The sequence below is a fragment of the Bombina bombina genome, chromosome 10 (genome assembly GCF_027579735.1).
Source record: "Bombina bombina isolate aBomBom1 chromosome 10, aBomBom1.pri, whole genome shotgun sequence".
Classification (NCBI taxonomy): Eukaryota; Metazoa; Chordata; class Amphibia; order Anura; family Bombinatoridae; genus Bombina; species Bombina bombina.
In genome coordinates this window covers 52,788,999-52,814,776 of record NC_069508.1, presented here as the reverse complement: position 1 = coordinate 52,814,776, position 25,778 = coordinate 52,788,999, and positions in this window count along the sequence as shown.

Genomic DNA, 25,778 nt, shown 5'->3' with positions numbered 1-25,778 from the left:
AGATTTCTAACGCTCACTTCAGCCACGACTCTAAATACCGGAGTTAGAAAAATCCCATTGAAAAGATAGGATACGCAATTTACGTAAGGGGATCTGCGGTATGGAAAAGTCGCGGCTGAAAAGTGAGCGTTAGACCCTTTTTTGAGTGACTCCAAATACCAGAGTTAGCCTAAAACCAGCGTTAGGAGCCTCTAACGCTGGTTTTCACGGCTAACGCCAAACTCCAAATCTAGGCCTGAGAGAGGGGAGGGCGGTGTTGCTGCAGTATGCTTCTGTAGAGGACCGGGGTAAATGGACCAGACCAAAACCAGTGAAGGGATGTGTGGAGCCAACCAAGTGCGGGGGACATCCGCAAAGACTCAGCAAAACAAAGAAATGGAAGGCTGCTGAGCAACAGGTAAAAAAGAAGAAAAATTTATTCCATTAAAGGATTACTTTCTGTTATAATTTTTAAGCTAAACAACTAACATATTAAAGTTAATAAACATTAATTAAAACCTACTGACCTATATTTTCTCCAAAACAAAGTTTCATAACGTTCTAAAAGTTATATCTTTTATTCGCCGATGATGTCACGTTATCCTGCCCACTATTTTCAGCACTGCATGTTCAAAATACTTAAACCAATAACTTTGTGTTTAAAGCGCCATTTTGAAACCTAGGTACTGTAAACGGATTGGTACAGAGCAAAGGATACCCATGGAGTGGGTTTGGAAAACAATTAAATTTGCAGACAAGATTTCTGATATACAGTAGAGATATGTTAATGAAATGCTATTGATAAAAAGTGTATTTGGGGTAGTTAGTTAGTAACAGGCATAGAAAATATTTACTTACAGTGGCCCTTTAAAATGATAAAAGGCACAACAATACAAAAAAGGGTGTTAGCCATCTAACATGTTTCGCGCATGGGAGCGCTTACTCATAGATGCTAAGTGCAAGTAAGAAAGACTAAAGCATTTAAAGGGACAGGCACCAATAGGAAACAGATTAATTAAGTGACGTAATATAACAGATGTCACACAAATAATTTCACAAAATTTGTTAAGGTTGTCTGCCCTTTATGCATGCAATAGTTTGTGTATTAAAAACAAATACATTTTACTTGTGAAGGAAAGGCAATACTTGGCTCCTAAAAAACGCATCAAATATTCAAATACATAATTATTCAGAAACAGTTCATAATAGAAACGATTTACAAAATGAAAGAATAAAGTTTTTGCAAAACTTAACCATATCACATATTACATAATATATAGTATATGAAGAGTTCCTAATAATTTCATATTGGAGGACAATAGATAAATGTCTTCCCTACATGTAACAGTGTGAAGGGTAATTTGCAAGTGTATCCAAGCTACAAAATAAAAATATTTGCCATACATGCTAATTTTTAAAGAAACAAAATAGGGTGCTCCCAGGGTTTACATATGTCATATATATTTAACATGTATAGACTCTAAACTTTTAAAAAAATATATAGATTTATTGATACCTAATAGTAAAAGTAGTGTCTATATTCGCATGTATAACCATAGATGTGACCCATATGTATATCATAATGTCCAGACAGATACTGATGTATAGATAGAGTTATAAATCCAAGATTTTTAAAAATATATATATAATTGAGTACTGAAAACATACTAATATTAAAATATATGTATGGACATCAATATACATTAATATATATACAGTCTCATATCTGACTAGTCAACGAAATATCTCATATCCCACTCTAAATTCATACCTAACTGTGATTTAGATCTTAACTTATAGATCCAAAAAAGTTCCTTTTTGTCCAATATTTTGATATGTTGCCCCCACGTGTAGGTACTCTAGCTATATCTATAACCTTAGTTCTGAATTTGGGTATATTAGTAAGGTGGAAAAGATTAAAATGTTTAGCCACTGCAGAGTCTTTATTAAAATTCTTTACATCAATAAGGTGTTCCCTAGTGCGATCCCTGAGACTTCTAGTTGATTGACCTACGTACTGAGCCCCACAAAGTTGGCAATCAAGTAGGTATACTATATAGGAGGTCAGGCAAGTGGCATAAAAATCAATTTTAAAAGTTTCTCCTGTAACTGTACTACAAAAATTATTAGTGTATTCCATAGTGTCACAAGTTAAGCAGTTAGAAAGATGTGCTCTAAAGTTACCCTTACCCCTAAGCCAATTAGCATCAGTGCTGGCCTTAGATTTTACAAGACTAGGTGAAAGCTTGGAAGCTAATGTGGGTGGTTTTTTTTAGCTACAAATCTACAATCTTTAATATGAGATTGAAGGATATCATCACTCTTCAATACATGTAGATGTTTTTTAAGAATACTACATATAGAATTATATTGAAGTGAAAATTCGGTTGAGAATACAATACTATCCTCATTCAGATAATTTCTTGCTTTAGAATCATCCCTAGATGTTGCAATACTGCTAGTTGTTTCTGTTAAGGGGGGGGGGGGGGAAACCTGTGTTTTAGGTTTCCAATATTTGGTCTCCTCAAATACTTTAATTAGCTCCTTTTCATTGTAGCCTCTGGCTTTAAGCCTTACAATTAATTCCTTACCCCCTTGTATGTAATTTTCAAGATTGCTAGCATTACGCCTAAGTCTGATAAATTGGCTCCTAGGTATTGATTTTACTAGATGATGTGGATGGCAGGAGGTAGCGTGAAGTATGGTGTTACCTGCCGTATCCTTTCTGTATGTGCTGGACAGGATCTTATGTGTAGAATTGTCACCATATAGGTGAAGGTCTAAAAAATTAACTCCCTCAGGGTGTAAATCTCCAGTAAATCTTAAATTGATGTTGTTATCATTTATAGTGGTCAAAAAATCATCAAAAGGAAAGTCATCTTTCACAATGAGAATAAGATCATCTATATACCTCATGTACATAAGGATGCCGGACCTGAAAGGTTCCCCAATGTCATATATGTGCTGGAGCTCCCACCTACCCACAAATAAATTTGCATAAGAGGGGGCAAATTTCGCCCCCATAGCTGTTCCTTGGCATTGTAAATAATAAATTGAATCAAAAATAAAATAATTGTGGGTAAGTAGGAACTCCGCAACCTCCAAGATAAACTGTTTGATCTCATCCCCATAGGTGGTGTTTCTGTTCAGGAAAAATTCCAAGGCCCGGCATCCATGTACATGAGGTATAAAGGAATATAAAGATGTGGCATCTATTGTCGCCCATCTATAAACTTCCTGCCACTCAAAATTCTCTAATACTTCTAGAAGATGGCTAGAGTCCCTGATGTAGCTATATAAATTCTTGACCAGAGGTTGCAGGATACTATCTATCCATTCAGACATAGGCTCCAAAAGGGAGCCTATGCCTGAAATGATAGGGCGCCCTGGTGGGGATAAAAGGCTTTTATGCGTTTTTGGGAGATAGTGAAAAATCGGTGTAATAGCATGTATAGGCAAAAGATATCTAGATTGTTCAATAGTGAAAATACCCAAGGAAACAGCTTCCTCAAGTAATTTCTGTAATTGTTTTGAAAAAAGAGCAGTTGGATCCAACTCAAGTTTCCTATATGTAGTGTTATCAGATAGTTGTCTAGCGGCCTCTATCATGTAGTCAGACTTATTGACAACAACGACATTGCCCCCTTTATGAGAGTTGCCCTTTTTAGACAATGATTATTTGATTATTTAGTATCAGTAACATAAGAATATTTCTTGTTAGTATAAATAGCAATTTATATAGCTTTAATTTAAACATTTTCATGTAGAGATAGTTTGGAATGTTTTAATTATTGAGCATTAAAGGGATGTAAAATGCACAATTTTTATTTTATGATTCAGATAGAGGGGCTGAATTATCAAGCTCCGAATGGACCTTGATGCTGGAAACAGACCGCTGCTCCATAACTTGTCCACCTGCTCTGGGGCGGCAGGCAGTAATCAACCCGATTGAATACGATCGGGTTGATTGACACCCCTTGCTAGCGGCCGATTGGCCACAAATCTGCAGGGGGCGGTATTGCACAAGCAGTGCAGGGGGCGGTATTGCACAAGCAGTTCTGGTGAGCTGCTTGTTCAATGATAAATACCGACAGCTTATGCTTTTATCGATGTGCAGCGGACATAATACGCTACATTGTATGATGTCCGTTTGCAATTTGATAAATATGCCCCATAGAATACTAATTTACACAACTTTCAAATTTACATATATTATCTTATTTGCTCCATTCTGTAGACTCAGGAGCAGCAATGCAGTAGTGGGAGCTAGCTGCTTATTATTGGATGCATATATATGCGTCTTGTCTTTGGCTCACTAGTGGGTTCAGTTAGCTCTCAGTAGTGCATTGCTACTCTTTCAACAAGAGAATGAAGCAAATTTTATAATAAAAGCAAATAGGAAAGTGGTATAAAATTATATTCTCTTTCCGAATCATGAAATCATTTTGGGGGAATTTTATGTCTCTAATGAGCATGATATAAGGTTTTTGGTTTAATATCCCTTTAAGATTGGATGGCTAGGACTAGAAAATAAATACAAAAAATATGTTTATGCAATGATTCGATTTTATCAAATTATCACTGAGTGTAGGGTACAAGTCAGTTAAAATGGAAGGTATTTTATTCCAGCAGATCTGAAATTTTTTAAAAGGGTAATATAAAGATTAATCTGTAACAGTCTTGTTTGAACACATTAAAAATCCATATTAATCAGTTATCAGGTTATATTTAAAGGGACAGTAAAGTAAAATTTAAACTAGTATCAAGTTATCAAATTTTAAAAAACATTCCAATTTACTTCTATTCTATCAATTTTTGTTCAGTTCTCTTCAAATCCTTTGTTAAAGAGTAAGCCTAGGTGAGCTCAGGAGCGTGCACATGTCTATAGCCATCTGGCAGCAGTGTTTGCTACATTGTTTATTGCAGCATTATACAATGTTGCAAATACTGCTGCTATAGACTGGTATAGACACGTGCACACTCTTGAGCTCCTACCAGCATACCTATTTTTGTGTTTCATAAAATTATACCAAGAGAACAAAGCAAATTTTATAGTGAAAGTAGGCTACATTTTCTTTGTATAATAAAGCCAGAAATTGATTCTTCTTTTTTTTTTTTTTTTTTGCGGGAACCAAACTGCGAGTACAACTGCACTGGCAGGTTTAATACTCACCTTAAAGGGACAGTCTACACCAGAATTGTTATTGTTTTAAAAGATAGATAATCCATTGTTTACCCATTCCCTAGTTTTGCATAACCAACACAGTTATATTTATATATTTTTTAACTCTGTGATTATCTTGTATCTAAGCCTCTGCAGACTGCCCCTTTATTTCAGTTCTTTTGACAGACTTGCAGTTTAGCCAATCAGTGATGGCTCCCAGGTAACTTCACGTGCACGAGCACAGTGTTATCTTTATGAAAAACATGAACTAACACCCTCTAGTGGTGAAAAACCTGTTAAAATGCATTCTTAAGAGGCGGCCTTCAAGGTCTAAGAAATTAGCATATGAACCTCCCAGGTTAAGCTTTCAACTAAGGATACCAAGAGAACAAAGAAAAATTGGTGATAAAAGTAAATTGGAAAATTGTTTAAAATTACATGCTCTATCTGAATCATGAAAGTTTTTTTTTATTAATATTGCTTTTCCTCCTGTATTTGCAGCTCTTTTTAAAGCAGTTATCTTATTTTAACCTATTACAGAAGCCAGTTGGTAAAGCTTTGTATTTTTATACTGGACGCCATCTTGGTACTCACATAATCTTGCACCCTGTGACAGAAGCAGTGCACGTTCACAGATCTGTGACATTGCTGTCTTTTTGACAGTTGTTCCTAGTACCTATGGATTAGCTTGCGCAATAAGAAACAGAAGGTTAAAGGGACATTCCAGCCAAAATTGGAATCCACGTGGATGCATTTCAGTTTTGTATAGAGGCATATTTGTAATATACATATATTAGCAAAAATGCTTCTAATAAATGCTATAGCTGTTTCAAAAGTGTATTTAAGTATGCACCGTGCACCAGCATTTTAAACACAGACTGCTTAGCAAGCCTAATGTGCTTGGTAATGACTCAGTAGTGCTCTGAGCCGCTTTAGTATTTAAAATGCTGATGCACGGAGACTATCTAGCTATGCTTCACATGCACGTGCAGAGAAAAATCTTAACACTAAAAACTTTTACTAAAAGCATTTTTTCCATTACATGTATATTGCAAATATGTTTCTGTTCAAAGATGTAATTCATCTATGCACATTTATATTTTGCCCGGAATGTCCCTTTAAATTTGTGTAATTTATTGAGAAATTACATAATAAATATATAAATATAAAAAAAATCTCTCAGGAATAATACAGAGAAATGTAGCAACTACAAACATATATAATTCCAGTTCTGTATTGTGTATGCTAAACTTAAAGGGATACTAAACCCAATTTTTTGATAGAGCATGCAATAATAAGCAACTTTCTAATTTACTCTTATTGTCACTTTTTCTTCGTTATTTTAGTATCTTTATTTTAAAAAGCAGGAATCGAAGCTTAAGAGCCGGCCCATTTATGGTTCAGCACATGGGTAGCACTTGCTGATTGGTGGCTAAATGTAGCAAACCAATCAGCAAGCTCTACCCAGGTGCCGAACCAAAAATGGGCTGGCTTCTAACCTTACATTCCTGCATTTTAAAATAAAGATAACAAGAGAACGAAGAAAAAATAATAATAGTAGTAAATTAGAAAGTTGCTTAAAATTGCATGCTCTTTATGAATAATGAAAGAAAAAATGTGGGTTTAGTAACCCTTTAAGTGCATGATATGGATTGTCAAGAAGACAACAATATCACATATCTATAAATGTGCACCACCTTTGTCGCAGGGTACAAGAATACTTATGTTCCAATATGGCAGCACCCAGTGTGACAATAAAGAGCTTCAATAAGCAGCACTTTTGAAAAATTAAAATAAGACAATGACTTTAAAGAGAACTGCAGGCATGTGAGAAAAAAACAATACAATGTTGAGTAGTAACCTTGCTACTGTAGTTGTACCCAGCAGTTCAATGTCTCTTTAACTCAGAATTTAAACGGACAGTAAACACCAACATTGTTATTATTTAAAAGATAGATAACATTCCCCAGCTTTGCACAACCAACATTGTTATATTAATTTACTCTATAACATTTAAACCTCAAAATTTCTGCCTGTTTCTAAGCCACTAAAGACATACTCTTATTACATGCTTTTCTCTTGTAAGGTGTATCCAGTCCACGGATCATCCATTACTTGTAGGATATTCTCATTCCCAACAGGAAGTTGCAAGAGGATCCACAGCAAAGCTGTTATATAGCTCCTCCCCTTCCTACCATATCCAGTCATTCTCTTGCAACTCTCAACGCGCATGGAGTTAGTAAGAGGAGAGTGGTGAAAAATAGTAAGTTTATTTTCTTCAATCAAAAGTTTGTTATTTTAAATAGTACCGGAGTTGTGCTATTTTTTCTCAGGCAGAGATAGAAGAAGAATCTGACTGAGTTTTCTATGATCTTAGCAGGTTGTAACTAAGATCCATTGCTGTTCTCGCACATGTCTGAGGAGTGAGGTAACTTCAGAGGGAGAATGGCGTGCAGTTGAATCTGCTATCAGGTATGTGCAGTTATAATTTTTTCTAGGATTGGAAATGCTAGAAAATGCTGCTGATTCCTGATAAATGTAAGTTAAGCCTGAATACAGTGATTTAATAACGACTGGTATCATGCTTACTCTAAGGGGTAATACCCTTATAGATGTGCTATATAAAACGTTTGCTGGCATGTTTAATCGTTTTTTATATATGCTTGGTGATAAAACTTATTGGGGCCTAATTTTTTCCACATGGCTGGCTTTATTTTTGCTTAGAAACAGTTTTCCTGAGGCCTTCCACTGTTGTAATATGAGTGGGAGGGGCCTATTTTAGCACTTTTTTGCTCAGTTAAAATTACAGACTGAGACATCCAGTTTTCCTCAGAAGTTCCCTGAATGCTACAGGACATCTCTAAAGAGCCTAAAAACGTTTATTGGGGAAGGTAGGAGCCACTGTAGAGCTGTGGCAGTTTGCTGTGACTGTTAAAAAACGTCTATGTCGTTTTTTTTTTATCCTTTTTTTGAACTATGGGGTTAATCATCCATTTGCAAGTGGGTGCAATGCTCTGTTAGCCTATTACATACACTGTTAAAATTTCGTTTGTGTAACTGCCTTTTTTCACTGTTTTTCAAATTTTGACAAAATTTGTTTCTCTTAAAGGCACAGTACAGTTTTTTATATTTGCTTGTTAACTTGAATTAAAGTGTTTTCCAAGCTTGCTAGTCTCATTTTTAGTCTGTATAAACATGTCTGACATAGAGGAAACTCCTTGTACATTATGTTTAAAAGCCATGGTGGAACCCCCTCTTAGAATGTGTACCAAATGTACTGATTTCTCTTTAAGCAATAAAGATCATATTTTGTCTTTAAAATGTTTTATCACCAGAGGAATGTGACGAGGGGGAAGTTATGCCGACTAACTCTCCCCACTTGTCAGACCCTTTGACTCCCGCACAAGGGACTCACTCTGAAATGGTGCCAAGTACATAAAGGGCACCTATAGCGTTAACTTTACAAAGACATGGCGGCAGTCATGGATAATACACTGTCAGCTATATTAACCAGACTACCCAAACTTAGAGTTAAGCGAGATAGCTCTGGGGTTAGACGAAATGCAGAGCATACTGACGGTTTAAGAACCATGTCTGATACTGCCTCACAATATGCTGAAGCTGAGGAGAACTTCAGTCTGTGGGTGATTTTTCTACACTTAAATTTAAGCTTGAACACCTCCGTGTATTACTTAAAGAGGTTTTAGCTGCTCTGAATGACTGTGACACAATTGCAGTGCCAGGGAAATTGTGTAGACTGGATAAATACTATGCAGTGCCCGTGTGTACTGATGTTTTTCCAGTACCTAAAAGGTTTACAGAAATTATTACTAAGGAATGGGATAGACCAGATGTGCCGTTCTCTTCCCCTCCTATTTTTAGAAAAATGTTTCCTATAGATGCCACCACACGGGACTTATGGCAGACAGTCCCTAAGGTGGAGGGAGCAGTTTCTACTTTAGCAAAGCGTACTACTATCCCTGTCGAGGACAGTTGTGCTTTTTCAGATCCAATGGATAAAAAATTAGAAGGTTACCTTAAGAAAATATTTTGTCAACAAGGTTTTATCCTACAGCCCCTTGCATGCATTGCCCCTGTCACTGCTGCTGCGGAGTTCTGGTTTGAGTCTCTGGAAGAGGCCTTACAGGTAGCGACTCCATTGGATGACATACTTGGCAAACTTAGGGCACTTAAGCTAGCCAATTCTTTTGTTTCTGATGCCATTGTTCATTTGACTAAACTAACGGCTAAGAATTCTGGTTTTGCTATACAGGCGCGCAGAGCGCTATGGCTTAAATCATGGTCAGCTGACGTGACTTCCAAATCTAAGCTGCTTAACATTCCCTTCAAGGGGCAGACCTTATTCGGGCCTGGTTTGAAGGAGATTATTGCTGATATCACTGGAGGAAAAGGTCATGCCCTTCCTCAGGACAGGTCCAAATCCAGGGCCAAACAGTCTAATTTTCGGGCCTTTCGAAACTTCAAGGCAAATGCGGCATCAACCTCCTCTAATGCAAGACAAGAGGGAACTGTTGCTCAATCCAAGGCGGTCTGGAGGTCAAATCAGACCTGGAACAAAGGTAAGCAGGCTAAAAAACCTGCTGCTGCCTCTAAGACAGCATGAAGGAACGGCCCCCTATCCGGTAACGGATCTAGTGGGGGGCAGACTTCACTTTTCGCCCAGGCGTGGGCAAGAGATGTTCAGGATCCCTGGCCATTGGAAATTATATCCCAGGGATATCTTCTGGACTTCAAAGCTTCTCCCCCAAAAGGGAAATTTCACCTTTCACAATTATCTGGAAACCAGATAAAGAGAGAGACATTCTTACACTGTGTACGAGACCTCCTAGTTATGGGAGTGACAGGGTTTTTTACTCAAGTCTGTTTGTGGTTCCCAAAAAAGAGGGAACATTCAGACCAATTTTGGATCTAAAGATCTTAAACAAATTCCTCAGGGTTCCATTATTCAAGATGGAAACTATCCGTACCATCCTGCCTATGATCCAGGAGGGTCAATATATGATTACAGTGGATCTAAAGGATGCTTATCTTCACATTCCGATACACAAAGATCATCATCGGTTTCTCAGGTTTGCCTTTCTAGACAGGCATTACCAGTTTGTAGCTCTTCCCTCTGGGTTAGCTACAGCCCCAAGAATCTTCACGAAGGTTCTAGGGTCCCTTCTGGCGGTCCTAAGGCCGCGGGGCATAGCAGTAGCCCCTTATTTAGACGACATCCTGATACAGGCGTCAAACTTCCAAATTGCCAAGTCTCATACGGACGTAGTACTGGCATTTCTGAGGTCCAATGGGTGGAAAGTGAACGAGGAAAAAGTTCTCTATCCCCACTCACAAGAGTTTCCTTTTCTAGGGACTCTGATAGATTCTATAGAAATGAAAATTTACCTGACGGAGTCCAGGTTATCAAAGCTTCTAAATTCCTGCTGATTTCTTCATTCCATTCCGCACCCTTCGGTGGCTCAGTGTATGGAAGTAATCGGCTTAATGGTAGCGGCAATGGACATAGTACCGTTTGCACGCTTACATCTCAGACCGCTGCAACTATGCATGCTCAGTCAGTGAAATGGGGATTACACAGATTTGTCCCCTCAACTGAATCTGGACCAAGAGACCAGGGATTCTCTGCTCTGGTGGCTATCTCGGGTCCATCTGTCCAAAGGTATGACCTTTCGCAGGCCAGATTGGACAATTGTAACAACAGATGCCAGCCTTCTAGGTTGGGGTGCAGTCTGGAACTCCCTGAAGGCTCAGGGATCGTGGACTCAGGAGGAGTCTCTCCTTCCAATAAATATTCTGGAACTAAGAGCGATATTCAATGCTCTTCAGGCTTGGCCTCAGTTAGCAACTCTGAGGTACATCAGATTTCAGTCGGACAAGATCACGACTGTGGCTTACATCAACCATCAAGGGGGAACAAGAAGTTCCCAAGCGATGTTAGAAGTCTCAAAGATAATTCGCTGGGCAGAGATTCACTCCTGCCACCTATCAGCTATCCATATCCCAGGTGTAGAGAACTGGGAGGCGGATTTTCTAAGTCGACAGACTTTTCATCCGGGGGAGTGGGAACTCCATCCGGAGTTGTTTGCACAAGTGATTCATCGCTGGGGCAAACCAGAACTGGATCTCATAGCGTCTCGACAGAACACCAAGCTTCCTTGTTACGGATCCAGGTCCAGGGACCCCAGGGCGATGCTAATAGATGCTCTGGCAGCGCCCTTATCTTTCAACCTGGCTTATGTGTTTCCACTGTTTCCTCTGCTCCCTCGACTGATTGCCAAGATCAAGCAGGAGAGAGCATCAGTGATTTTAATAGCGCCTGCGTGGCCACGCAGGACCTGGTATGCAGATCTAGTGGACATGTCATCTTTCCACCATGGACTCTGCCTCTGAGACAGGACCTTCTACTTCAGGGTCCTTTCCACCATCCAAATCTAATTCTCTGAGACTGACTGCACGGAGATTGAACGCTTGATTTTATCAAAGCCTGGTGTCTCCGAGTCAGTCATTGATACCTTAATACAGGCATGAAAGCCTGTCACCAGGAAAATTTACCATAAAATATGGCGTAAATATCTTTATTGGTGTGAATCCAAGGGTTACTCATGGAGTAAGGTCAGGATTCCTAAGATATTATCTTTTCTCCAAGAAGGCTTGGAAAAAGGTTTGTCAGCTAGTTCCTTAAAGGGACAGATTTCTGCTCTGTCTATTCTTTTACACAAGCGTCTGGCAGATGTTCCAGACGTTCAGGCATTTTGTCAGGCTTTAGTCAGAATCAAGCCTGTGTTTAAACCTGTTGCTCCACCATGGAGCTTAAATTTGGTTCTTAAGGTTCTTCAAGGAGTTCCGTTTGAACCTCTTCATTCCATAGATATCAAACTTTTATCTTGGAAAGTCCTTTTTTTGGTAGCTATTTCCTCGGCTCGTAGAGTCTCCGAGTTATCTGCCTTACAATGTGATTCTCCTTATCTGATTTTTCATTCTGATAAGGTAGTCCTGCGTACCATACCTGGGTTTTTACCTAAGGTGGTATCTAACAAGAATATCAATCAAGAGATTGTTGTTCCATCCTTGTGTCCTAATCCTTCTTCGAAGAAAGAACGTCTATTACATAATATGGACGTGGTTTGTGCTTTAAAGTTTTACTTACAAGCTACTAAAGATTTTCGTCAAACATCTTCTTTGTTTGTTGTCTACTCTGGACAGAGGAGAGGCCAAAAGGCTTCGGCAATTTCTCTTTCTTTTTGGCTAAGGAGTATAATACGCTTAGCTTTTGAGACTGCTGGCCAGCAGCCTCCTGAAAGGATTACAGCTCATTCTACTAGAGCTGTGGCTTCCACATGGGCCTTTAAAAATGAGTCTTCTGTTGAACAGATTTGCAAGGCGGCGACTTGGTCTTCGCTTCATACCTTTTCAAAATTCTATAAATTTTATACTTTTGCTTCTTCGGAGGCTATTTTTGGGAGAAAGGTTTTACAGGCAGTGGTACCTTCCGTTTAAGTACCTGCCTTGTCCCTCCCTTCATCCATGTACTTTAGCTTTGGTATTGGTATCCCACAAGTAATGGATGATCCGTGGACTGGATACACCTTACAAGAGAAAACACAATTTATGCTTACCTGATAAATTTATTTCTCTTGTGGTGTATCCAGTCCACGGCCCGCCCTGTCATTTTAAGGCAGGTATTTTTAAATTTAAACTACAGTCACCACTGCACCCTATGGTTTCTCCTTTCTCTGCTTGTTTTCGGTTGAATGACTGGATATGGTAGGAAGGGGAGGAGCTATATAACAGCTTTGCTGTGGGTCCTCTTGCAACTTCCTGTTGGGAATGAGAATATCCCACAAGTAATGGATGATCCGTGGACTGGATACACCACAAGAAAAATAAATTTATCAGGTAAGCATAAATTGTGTTTTTATTAGCTTTTCACAACAAAAGGCTGCTAGTGCATGTGGACCATAAAGATAACATTGCACTCTCTCCCATGGAGTTGTGCATGACACGACAATAATTGGCTAAACTGCAAGTTAATAGATAATAAATAAAACTTCATGTGATCAGGGGGGCTGTCAGAAGAGGCTTAGATACAAGGTAAGCACAAAGGTAAAAGGTGTAATAATATAACTGTTGGTTGTGCAAAACTGGGGAATGGGTAATAAAGAGATTATCTATCCTTTTCAACAAAAACAATTTTGGAGTTTACTGTCCCTTTAAGTAATGCATTATAAATTCTATTTAATATGATTTTGTTCAAAACAAGATAAGCTTTACATACAGCTGTAAAGACACTTGAAAGAAGAGATGTGCGTTCGGGCTTCTGGCGCATGCAAATTTGTTCGAATTATGCTGTTTCGTCGAGTCATTTGATATATGAACAGCCGAATACATTCCTGAATGAAACTGACAAAAAACGAATAATTGCTTGATGAAATCAATTTGTTCATTCATTCATGCCACTTGGAACCAAAAGAAAGGTGCAGGAATGGTGGTAAGGAGTTATATTGTTTGGTTAATAGACTCCTTTGTTTGTAATGATATACAGGGCGTCTGACTATTCATGTGTCTATCGTCCACTATCCAGTCATACCATAGTATTAGTAATGACTAAATTCCGGACTTTAGTCATACAGGAGTTGTAGGTTCTTTTAACTTTGAAAGATAGGCTGTTCCAATTGGAAATAACGATAACAAATCTGAATCCAATATTCGTACAAACAGAATGTCTGCATGGACAAAATTCGGCCAAACCAAATGTTTGAAAAAATCCAAAAGAATCTTTTGAATAAATTGAATTTTTCATGCATGCACATGTCTGCTTGAAAGTGATTTTTAAGATGTTTTTGAGGATACCTGCCTGAAATCAAGGATTCAGTGCCTGCTCAGCAAATTACAACTGTACATCTCTGCTTACAGACACACCAGACACATAAACATTGGTTTTATGGGTGGACTATTAATTTACAAAAGCATAAGTATATACATTTATTTAAAGGGACACTGAACCCAAAATGTTTCTTTCATGATTCAGAGAGTGCATGCAATTTTAAGCAACTTTCTAATTTACTCCTATTATCAATTTTTTCTTCGTTCGCTTGCAATCTTTATTTGAAAAAGAAGGCATCTAAGCTAAGGAGCCAGTCAATTTTTGGTCCAGACCCTGGACAGCACTTGTTTATTGATGGGTGAATATATCCACCAATCAGCAAGAACAACCCAGGTTGTTCACCAAAAATTGTCCGGCATCTAAACTTACATTCTTGCTTTTCAAATAAAGATACCAAGAGAATGACGAAAATTCGATAATAGGAGTAAATTAGAAAACTGCTTAAAATTGCATACTCTATCTGAATCACAAAAGAAAAAATGTGGGTTCAGTGTCCCGATGTAGATCATAAGATACTCATAAAGATGTGGTAATGGCTTTCTTATGTAGTAGATATGTGCAATTCATTTCGGATCGATTCGGAAATTCGGAAAATTCAGCAAATTCGGAGATTCGGATCGAACCAAATTTCCGAATTAAAATACTGCCGAATTTACTGAATAAATCCGAATTAGTTTGGATTTATTCAGTAAATTCGGATGGCCATGGATTACACTAGTATTGTACAGTATATTAGGTTATATCACTCTGCTATGGGTTACACCTAATATACAGTACATAATACTAGTCTAATCCCACCTAACACTTACCGAAATTCCGAATCTCCGAACCGAATCGAACCGAATCCAGCCGAATTTCTAAGAATCCGAATGAATCCGAAACGAATCTGAACCGAATCGATTCAAAATTTTCCGAATTCGAATCGATCCGAACCGAAATTCGAAAAATTCCGAATCGATCCGAAGCGAACCGAATTTTTTCGCCATGCACATATCTATTAGAGTAATCATTAGCTGTGAATGGATTTTTTAAAACTTTCTTTAAAAAAAAAAATGTTTATTGAATTTTACTTCTCACGTTTTCTTTTTTCTATTAACATAAATGTATTCACATACAGTGCAGATTTTAATTTCAAACACAGTTTATGGGTTAAAGGGACATAAAAGTCAAATTTAAACTTTCATGATTCAGAGCATGCAATTATATAAAAATGATTTTCCAATTTATTACTATTATGACACTTTAATTTTCTATTGAGATGCATTGTTAAAACCTATCCCTTCCTTAAAGGGACATGAAACCCAACATTTTTCTTTTATGATTTAGAAAGAGCAAGCAATTTTAAACAACTTTCTAATTTACTTCTATGATCTAATTTGTTTTATTCTATTGATATCATTTGTTGAAAAGCATATCTAGATAAGCTCAGTAGCTGCTGATTGGTGGCTGCACATAGATGCCTCATGGGATTGGCTTACCCGTGTGCATTGCTATTACTTCAACAAAGGATAGTAGAAGTATTTTCTACCTGAATCATGAAAGAAAATGGGTTTACTGTCCCTTTAAAAGCATATATAGATATTCTCAGTAGAGTGCCTGCATATTGAGCTCTGTAAGGCAACAGTGTATGAATCTTAAAGGACCTTTAAATAAAGTAGAATTGCATATTTCCAAATTACAGAATAAAAAAGACAATGCAATAAAACTTACTCTAAATTTTATCTGAGAAATAGATTTTTCTTTCATGTAATTAGCAAGAGTCCATGAGCTAGTGACGTATGGGATATACATTCCTACCAGGAGGGGCAAAGTTTCCCAAACCTCAAAATGCCTATAAATACACCCCTCACCACACCCACAAATCAGTTTTACAAACTTTGCCTCCCATGGAGGTGGTGAAGTAAGTTTGTGCTAGATTCTACGTTGATATGCGCTCCGCAGCAGGTTGGAGCCCGGTTTTCCTCTCAGCGTGCTGTGAATGTCAGAGGGATGTGAAGAGAGTATTGCCTTTTTGATTTCAATGATCTCCTTCTACGGGGTCTATTTCATAGGTTCTCTGTTATCGGTCGTAGAGATTCATCTCTTACCTCCCTTTTCAGATCGACGATATACTCTTATATATACCATTACCTCTACTGATTCTCGTTTCAGTACTGGTTTGGCTTTCTACTACATGTAGATGAGTGTCCTGGGGTAAGTAAGTCTTATTTTCTGTGACACTCTAAGCTATGGTTGGGCACTTTTATATAAAGTTCTAAACATATGTGTTTAAACATTTATTTGCCTTGATTCAGGATGTTCAACGTTCCTTATTTCAGACAGTCAGTTTCATATTTGGGATAATGCATATGAATAAATCATTTTTTTCTTACCTTAAAAATTTGACTTTTTTCCTGTGGGCCGTTAGGCTCCCGGGGGCTGAAAATGCTTCATTTTATTGCGTCATTCTTGGCGCGGACTTTCTTGGCGCAAATTTTTTTTTTGTCATTTCCGGTGTCATACGTGTCGCCGGAAGTTGCGTCATTTTTTTGACGTTTTTGCGCCAAAAAATGTCGGCGTTACCGGATGTGGCATCATTTTTGGAGCCAAAAGCATTTAGGCGCCAAATAATGTGGGCGGCTTTTTTGGCGCTAAAAAAAAAAAAATCGAGCGTCATTGTTGTCTCCACAATATTTAAGTCTCATTATTTATTGCTTCTGGTTGCTAGAAGCTTATTCATTGTCATTTTTTTCCCATTCCTGAAACTGTCATTTAAGGAATTTGATCATTTTTGCTTTATATGTTGTTTTTTCTATTACATATTGCAAGATGTCTCAGATTGTCCCTGAATCAGAAGCCACTTCTGGAAAAACGCTTAACTGAGTTTCAGTTCTACCAAAGCTAAGTTCATTTATTTTAAATGTTATAAATGTTTATCTTTAGCTATGGTTTGTAATAAGGTATTATGATATACTTTTACATGCAGAATCCATTAGTGTTTATGCTTTATTGCCATTCTTACATCTTATGTACAAGAAATATTTAGAAGATTTATAAGAAATATTTTCTGATTCTATTTTAAAGGCTTTGTCTGACTTCGTGCCTTCTAATAACATTTTTAGGTCTTTTTCACTTCTTTTTTAATTATTGAAGTTTCAAATGACCAACAATATACTGATTTATCCTTCTCTGATGTTTTTTCTCTTTCGGAAATTTTCTTCATCAGATATTGACACTAACAAATCTACTTTTATTATTTTTCTATTGTTAAAGTACATTTGTTCTTTGTTGAAAAGGTGTTGATTATTTTGGATATTAAGGTAACTAGTTCTTTAAGACTAGCTGACACTATTTCTGCCTATTTATTTCTTCTGTGTTTTCAGAGGTTTTCTTTCCAATTCCCCATTCTAGGGAATGGAATAGGCTGAGGATTTTCTTTTATCCCTTTTTCAAAGGTTTTAAACTACATTCTTTGCCAGCAGTTAAATTCAATTTGGAGGGTTCTCCAATTTATTGGGGCTATCTCTGCTTCTACTAATTATGCTATTGTTTCTATAGCAAAATAGTATTTATTTTCCTTTAGATAGTTGTATCTTGTTTATGGAAAATTATTTAGTTTCAGGTACTTTTCTTGGTCCTGTGATTTATTTGGATATTGCAATTGCTTCATTTTTTCTGTTTACTTTAAGATCAAGTATCAGATTATGATTTCTTTTAGCATTGTTAAAGGACAACATTTACTAGACTAGGTGCTGTTGCATTTGTCTTGTTGTTTTGCATTTATTGATTATGCAAGTCCACTGTATTGTCTGGTCCTTTAAACTGGACTATCATGCTAATAATTTCATTTGTGTCTTCATTTTATTTAATATTTTCGCAAATGAGGGTTAATCTATGTCTTTAGCTATTTTAGCTAGAATAATTTTGTTCTAAGATATTCAATTATTTGTTTTATAATTGGATTAAATTCTTTTTTTTTTTTTTTTTTTTTAAATGGATTTTTTATTGAGGTATTTAACAGGTGCAATACAATAACATAGTCAAGTACATCAAGGTAGGAACAACAATTTGCCTAGGATTCACATGGAAAGACATTTACAACACTTAATAGCGAGGAGTGTGAAACGGCATAAGTAAAATAGTACAATATAAAGGAAGTAACTCTTTTCTCTTTTTTTTTTTTAAACAGGTATGATTTCCTCGAATAACAGGTGGAGCTATTCATAGACCCGCAAGGTTAAAGAAACCATGGAAGAGGAATTATTTTTCTAAGTATATTATAAGTTGTGTTAAATGCAATAGCTGTGAACAAGTTATTAGTAATGATAATGTTAAACAATCTTGCTATTCCATGAAGGGGAACTATGGACAATTTTATGGTGCACTGCAAGATGAACATATGAAGATAGTAGAAAGGGTGCGGTACCAACTAGAAAAACTGCATAGTGAACCCACCTATAGGAGGTATATTGTGTGAGACTATGGGGGGGGGGTGGGAATTTAAGTAGATTAAAAGAGGTATGACAGAGAGTCGCACATTGCTAAGAAGGGTGAGATAAACCACTGCGTCTTAACTTAGAGTAGACAGGTTACAATAAAGCATAGTATTATATCTACGTGGGAAACTAACTGGGCATGGGCAAAGGTTACATTCTGCTCACTGAGACCTAAGAGTCTAATATGGTGCAGATACCAGGGGTATTGCGACTCTAGTATTGAATGAAAGGGTGAGAAATTGTACAGTTAAATACAAGCGCAGGTCCAGCCTGCATCGGAAAACAAGTCATCCTGGAGTAACGGAAATTTGCACATAGAATAGGTAATAGTAGGTAGTATGAGTACAGCACTCCAACATATATGTTCAGATATAGTTAATATAGAAGTCACATATGTTTGCCGTGGTTATACAACAATTGTAGATAGAATGCTGGGAACATGTCTAGAACATAAACACAAAGCAAAAAAAAAATGAGAACATTACTTATGTACATTAATCTACATTATGGTGCAAAACTATGTCCGAAATTATGCTATGGAGCTACATAGTTGTAGAATATAGGCATCACACTGCCCTGGCCACTGGCAGCGAGATGTCATGAACACAAACTTCATCCAAACTCCATGCAAATATATAAGATATGTAAAAAAAAAAATACAGACATAGAAGGATTATGTGATGAAATATTGAAATTCTATTAATATCATGGTAAGTGCAAGGAAACAATGAGGAGCCTGTAAATATAGAATAATAAACAAAAGGGGATGGATAATTGTGTGGAGCTTAGAGGTTAAATTGTCAATATTGCACCCTAATATGGTAGTATCTGGGGTGATAATCTAGCCCCATTGAAATAAGCACAGAAGTATATAGAAAAAGCATTACATTTAATTTCCATTAACTCCCCAGTGGGTGTAGATAAGCTGTAAACAATTTAAACATAAAACTGAGCTGTGTACAAAACATTGCGACCCAAATAAAAATACTACCTTATAAGGAACGCTATCTGGGAGAGCTGCAAATGTAAAACAGTATGGGCGTTAGGACATGTAAGAAAAAAGGTGTGTATAGAAGGACATATACGCTGCATCAGAGTGTCCTGTAAAACTTAGCTCGTTTCCACTTTACCCAGATAACAAGCAATTGCTTGAGTCCACATCGAGGTGCAGGCCCGTGGAGCTAATGTAGGATAATGTCCTTGGAATATGTGAGATGTCAATGCTTGCAATGTTACATAGTAAAGAGCACATTAAAGAAGGTGCTACTCAGCGAGCACATAGGGAGTTTTGTAGACTTTGTTCAATATAGCCCACACCTCGCATGAGGAGTACTTTCCCCACGGGGGTCAAACAATTAATGCCTATGGAAATTTAACCTATACCGGCTTTAAATAGTTGGAAACTGCAGAAATCAGGGTCCACAATATAAAAGATGGCGTCTATCAGTAGCGGAATCCATGATGGCAAGAAGGAATAAGGCTCCGGCAGGGATCTTGGTAACAGCTGCAATTCATTCCTTATTTGTCCTCTCATGTCATGTAGTTCGCTAGCTGTAGTTGGTTGTGCGACCAAACTGCAGGGCATCTCGCGTTTCTCCCTCGAAGTGTAAGGCACCTGCATCTCAGCGCCGCTCCAGAAGACAAGCTCCGACGCTGCACTAGGATAGAAGGTTGGCCCGAGGGAACAAAGGCTCTCAGAAGCAAGTGAGAGACAGGATTCGCGTTGGTTGGTATCCTCCCGATTGCAAACTTGTGGTTTCTGGTGCGGCTCAATATTGTAGAACGGAGCCTCCGCCTTAGAGTTGCAGGTATTGGCAGCTGTGCTCAGCATGGTGCCCCTCCCGCTGCATATGTCCTGTCCATGAACCATCAGAGCAGGGGTGACATAATTAAAGGCTGTTTTAGTAAAGGCTTTGGGCAGCTGAGTCTCTAGTAGCCAGTGGGAGGCCTCGATGTAGCCCAAAGCTATTAGCTCCCAATCCTCCGCTGCCGCCATTTTGTAGATATAGATTTGCCTTGACACTTTTTCCTGAAGGGAAACCAATAATGCTGCGGATAATGTGTCTTCTGAGGCTGTCCCGGCAGGGCAGTTCAGTAAGCTGGATGCAAGTATCAGTAATTATGCGACTCGTATAATCTGTCAGCCTTACCTCCACCGCAGCAGAGTTTTTAACAGCTGCGCCATTAGACTGCACCTCCTGGGCCACGCTGTAAGGTTTAAGTCAGGGTTGTTTTAAGTATATAGTCGTCCAGGCTGAATGAGCAGGAAGCTTTATGAAGAAATCATGTAGATATGTTCAATCATGTTGAATAATCATGCTGTAGATCATGGAATAACTCCAAAGTTTAGAATTTAGAGTCAGAGCTCTTACAACATGCGACCGGCCATTTAGGTAGCTGGCTCCGCGCCCCATTGGATTAAATTCTTAACTGTTACTCTGGGCTTCAAGATTGAGTTCTAAGAATAAAACTTTAAGCTTATACTAGTTTAGTTGTTCTTATTAAGGAACGAATTCCTGAGTTCTTTCCCAAGTAACATGTTTGTAATTGGGGTTCGAAATCAGCTCCCTAATATTGCGATGTACTTGCCGTATTCCAGCTTGGCTGGTAAGGGGCGGGTTAAGACTTCTTTGAAATTTATTTGGTTCTATTTTGTCCAAATTTCTTTGATTTTATTCCAGTAAGGCTAACACTTTCTTTAAGTGTGTTTCTGTCCTATATATTTTGGGTATTGTTGAAGCATGGCTGGGCACCCATGGGGTTCAAGCGCTGCTCAGACCTGGAATCTTCTGGGGTATTTCTTCCAGTTCCTTTTTTAGGAACCGGGTTTGGAGTTTTATTCAAACTATTTTGCCTTTCTATGGTCATTGATAGCATTATTTGTTTTCATTAGATACAATAAATGCATATTTTCATTTTTCTGTTTTCATTCAGATTATTTTCTGAGGATACGGAATCTCATATGATTGCTCTTCAGGACATAGTTAGAGGATCTTCTTTTCGAAAGCTCTTGATTCCTCACACAAGGGTCACCTTTTTTAGGTTTCCAGAAAGTTTGTGTCACTGTCTTTGTCTCTATCAGACAAGGGATAATTCTATTGGGTTCCGTCTGTCGGTACCTTTAGTCTCTATTATTTCCTTCAGTTGCTATATATGCATAGAAGTTTTAGGTCTTAAGGCCACGGCATTGGATTCAATTCCCTTTGCTCATTTTCACTAGAAAGAACCTTTCCAGTCTTTTATGAGTGTTGTTTCTTTTAGAATATGGTTGGAGGATCAATTTACCAAAAAGTTTGTTGATTCCTCAGACAAGGGTAACCTTTTTAGGTTTCCTGATAGATTCAGTGTCCTTGACTCTGTCTCTGACGGACTAGAGACATCTGAAATTGGTTTCAGCTTGTCGAAACCTTCAGTCTCAATCTTTCCCTTCGGTAGCCTTATGCATGGAAATTCTAGGTCTTATGACTGCTGCATTGGACGCGGTTCCCTTTGCTCGTTTTCACATGCGACCTCTTCAGCTCTGTATGCTGAACCAGTGGTGCAGGGATTATACAAAGATATCTCAATTAATATCTTTAAAACCGATTGTTCTACACTTTCTGACGTGGTGGACAGGCCACCATTGTTTAATTCAGGGGGCTTCTTTTGTTCTTCCAACCTGGACTGAGATTTCAACAGATGCAAGTCTGACAGGTTGGGGAGCTGTTTGGGGGTCTCTGACAGCACAAGGGGTTTGGGAATCTCAGGAGGTGAGATTACCAATCAATATTTTGGAACTCCGTGCAATTTTCAGAGCTCTTCAGTCATGGCCTCTTCTAAAGAGAGAGTCGTTCATTTGTTTTCAGACGGACAATGTCACAACTGTGGCATATGTCAATCATCAAGGAGGGACGCACAGTCCTCTGGCTATGAAAGAAGTATCTCGAATTCTGGTTTGGGCAGAATCCAGCTCCTGTCTAATTTCTGCGATTCATATCCCAGGTATAGACAATTGGGAAGCGGATTATCTCAGTCACCAAACGTTACATCCGGGCGAATGGTCTCTTCATCCAGAGGTATTTCTTCAGATTGTTCAAATGTGGGGACTTCCAGAAATAGATCTGATGGCTTCTCATCTAACAAGAAGCTTCCCAGGTATCTGTCCAGATCCAGGGATCCTCAGGCGGAGGCACTGGATGCATTGTCACTTCCTTGGAAGTATCATCCTGCCTATATCTTTCCACCTCTAGTTCTTCTTCCAAGAGTAATTTCCAAGATTCTAAGGGGTGCTCATCTGTTCTACTGGTGGCTCCAGCATGGCCTCACAGGTTTTGGTATGCAGATCTTGTCCGGATGGCCACTTGCCAACCGTGGACTCTTCAGTTAACATCAGACCTTCTTTCATAAGGTCCTTTTTTCCATCAGGATCTCAAATCCTTAAATTTGAAGGTATAGAGACTGAACGCTTGATTCTCAGTCATAGAGGTTTCTCTGACTCTCTGATTAATACTATGTTACAGGATCGTAAATCTGTATCTAGGAAGATATATTATCGAGTCTGGAAGGTTTACATCTCTTGGTGTTTTTCTCATCATTTTTCTTGGCATTCTTTTAGAATTCCTAGAATTTTACAGTTTCTTCAGGATGGTTTGGATAAAGGTTTGTCTGCAAGTTCCTTGAAAGGACAAATCTCTGCTCTTTCTGTTCTTTTTCACAGAAAGATTACTAGTCTTCCTGTTATTTATTGTTTTGTACAAGCATTGGTTTGTATAAAACCTGTTATTAAGTCAATTTCTCCTCCTTGGAGTTTGAATTTGGTTCTGGGGGCTCTTCAAGCTTCTCCGTTTGAACCTATGCATTCGCTGGACATTAAATTACTTTCTTGGAAAGTTTTGTTTCTTTTGGCCATCTCTTCTGCTAGAAGAGTTTCTGATTTATCTGCTCTTTCTTGTGAGTCTCCTTTTCTGATTTTTCATCAGGATAAGGCGGTGTTGCAAACTTCTTTTCAATTTTTACCTAAGGTTGTGAATTCTAACAACATTAGTAGAGAAATTGTGGTTCCTTCATTGTGTCCTAATCATAAGAATCCTAAGGAAAGATCGTTGCATTTTTGGATGTAGTTAGAGCTTTGAAATATTATGTTGAAGCTACTAAAAATTTCCGAAAGACTTCTAGTCTATTTGTTATCTTTTCCGGTTCTAGGAAAGGTCAGAAGGCCTCTGCCATTTCTTTGGCGTCTTGGTTAAAGTCTTTGATTCATCATGCTTATGTCGAGTCGGGTAAAACTCCGCCTCAAAGGATTACAGCTCATTCTACTAGGTCAGTTTCTCCTTCCTGGGCATTTAGGAATGAAGCTTCGGTTGATCAGATTTGCAAAGCAGCAACTTGGTCTTCTTTGCATACTTTTACTAAATTCTACCATTTTGATGTGTTTTCTTCTTCTGAAGCAGTTTTTGGTAGAAAAGTACTTCAGGCAGCTGTTTCAGTATGATTCTTCTGCTTATAATATCAGTTTTTTTCATTATAAGATTTAAACTTTATTTTGGGTGTGGATTATTTTCCGCGGAATTGGCTGTCTTTATTTTATCCCTCCCTCTCTAGTGACTCTTGCGTGGAAGATCCACATCTTGGGTATTCATTATCCCATACGTCACTAGCTCATGGACTCTTGCTAATTACATGAAAGAAAACATAATTTATGTAAGAACTTACCTGATAAATTCATTTCTTTCATATTAGAAAGAGTCCATGAGGCCCACCCTTTTTTGTGGTGGTTATGATTTTTTTGTATAAAGCACAATTATTCCAATTCCTTATTTTTTATGCTTTCGCACTTTTGTCTTATCACCCCACTTCTTGGCTATGCGTTAAACTGATTTGTGGGTGTGGTGAGGGGTGTATTTATAGGCATTTTGAGGTTTGGGAAACTTTGCCCCTCCTGGTAGGAATGTATATCCCATACGTCACTAGCTCATGGACTCTTGCTAATATGAAAGAAATGAATTTATCAGGTAAGTTCTTACATAAATTATGTTTTTTCTAGCAAATTTCAAAATTGCATTCTGTTTCAGATGTGTTTCATTCTCTTGCTATTCTTTGTTGAAGGAGCAGACATGCACTACTGGGAGCTAGCGGAATACATCACCTGAGCCAATAGCAAGAGGTATATAAGTGCAACCGCCAAACAGCAGCTAGCTCCCAGTAGTGCACTGCTGCTGCTGAGCGTACCTACATATGCTTTTCATCAAAGGATACCAAGAAATCAAAACAAATTAGATCATAGACATAAATTGGAAAGTTGTTTAAAATGACATGTTCTGTCTGAATACTGAAATAAATATTTTGAGTTTCTTGTGTGAATGCTTAACCCCTCAATGACCAAGGACGTGTCAGGCACGTCCCACAAAAAAATACAGTTAAGGACCAAGGAAGTGCCTGACACGTCCTTTGGGGTTTCAAACGCTGGAAGTGAGTGAGTGTGTGTGCACGTGAGTGCCACATTTACATAAATGTTTTGGAAATGTATGGGAAGGAGGAAGAGGGAGGGGGAAATACATGTTGGGCAAGGGATCTGGGAGGGGGAAGGGGGTAGGATTTTGAGGGGGGGTACCCAAGATGGCGGCAAATAGGTAGAGGGGGAGGGTTAGAGAGCTGTATGGGGGGATCAGGGAGGTTGGGGGCTAAGGGGGGATCCAACACTACATAATCAATATTAAAAAAAAATGCTTTTTATTTTAGTACTGGCAGACTTTCTGCCAGTACTTAAGATGGCAGTGACAATTGTGAGGTGGGGGAGGGAAGAGAGCTGTTTGAGGGGGGTCAGGGAGGGATCAGAGGGTGGGATGTGTCAGGTGGGAGTCTGATCTCTACACTAAAGCTAAAATAAACCCTACAAGCTACCTGATTAACCCCTTAACTGCTGGGCATAATACAAGTGTGGCGCACAGCGGCATTTAGCGGTCTTCTAATTACCAAAAAGCAATGCCAAATCCATATATTTCTGCTATCTCTGAACAAAGGGGATCCCAGGGAAATATTTACAACCATTTGTGCCATAATTGCTCAAGCTGTTTATAAATAATTTCAGTAAGAAACCTAAAGTTTGTGAAAAAGTTTGTGAAAGAGTTAACAATTTTTTTTTATTTGATTGCTTTTGTCTACTAAAAAATATATATATATATATATATATATATACATGTGAAGGGTTATTCAGGGATTCCTGACAGATATCAGTGTTACAATGTAACTATCGCTAATTTGAAGAGAAAAAAAAATG